This window comes from Helianthus annuus, chromosome 16 (assembly GCF_002127325.2).
Source record: "Helianthus annuus cultivar XRQ/B chromosome 16, HanXRQr2.0-SUNRISE, whole genome shotgun sequence".
NCBI lineage: Eukaryota > Viridiplantae > Streptophyta > Magnoliopsida > Asterales > Asteraceae > Helianthus > Helianthus annuus.
The window spans coordinates 42,398,881-42,399,655 of NC_035448.2; the positions used below are offsets into that span (position 1 = coordinate 42,398,881).

The 775-nt window shown below is 43.2% G+C and overlaps 1 non-coding gene across 1 annotated transcript; it reads left to right on the forward strand.

The window, feature by feature from the left end:
• Nucleotides 1-447: 447 nt before the first annotated feature.
• LOC118488703 lies at nucleotides 448-554 on the forward strand. Its single transcript, XR_004885247.1, has one exon. It is a non-coding gene; the product is annotated as a small nucleolar RNA R71 (small nucleolar RNA).
• The last annotated feature ends 221 nt before the right edge of the window (nucleotides 555-775 follow it).

A 775-nucleotide genomic window follows, 5' to 3' on the forward strand; every position in this document is an offset into this window, starting at 1 on the left:
CCAAGGTTAGGGTGGTTACGCCATCCTTGGTTGTAGGTGCCCGTTGGGGGACCCGAGGGTCTAGGTCTATTATCAATGTAGTTTACCGATTCTGGTTGATCATCTGTTTCTTTCATACAACTCCAATTTTCATGTGGCCCACCACACCCTTCACAAGCCATAACCGAGACTGTTTTTGTCATTTCTAACTTTTTAATTTTTGAAGAAAGGGCCTCGATTTGGGCTTGTAAAGAAGTGCTTTCATCAACCTTATGGGCGCCCAGGGCAATGGATTTATTGCCTCGGGGAGTGTGCCATTGAAAATTGGTTTGAGCAATTTCCTCAATTTGATTATATATTTCCTGCGGGCGACGATTACCTAAAAGTCCCCCGGAGCTAGAGTCAAGTGTTTGTCTAGTATGTGGCAACAATCCATTATAGAAAGTGGATACTTGTTGCCACACCGCAAGACCGTGATGAGGACACTTTCGTAATAGCTCCTTGAACCTTTCCCAAGTTTCATATAAGGATTCCCCCTCGTCTTGCGAGTATGTATTAATTTCAGTCATTAATTTAGCCGTTTTAGCGGGAGGGAAATACTTATATAGAAATTACTGGGCTAGTTCATCCCAAGTGTTTACCGAACCAACTGGGAGGGTGTTAAGCCAAGCTTTTGCTCGGTCTTTTAGTGAGAATGGAAACATTTGAAGGCGTATGGCGTCATTTGAGGCTCTATTGATCCGAAAGGTATCACATATTTCTAAGAAATTAGTGATATGTAGGTGGGGATCCTCGT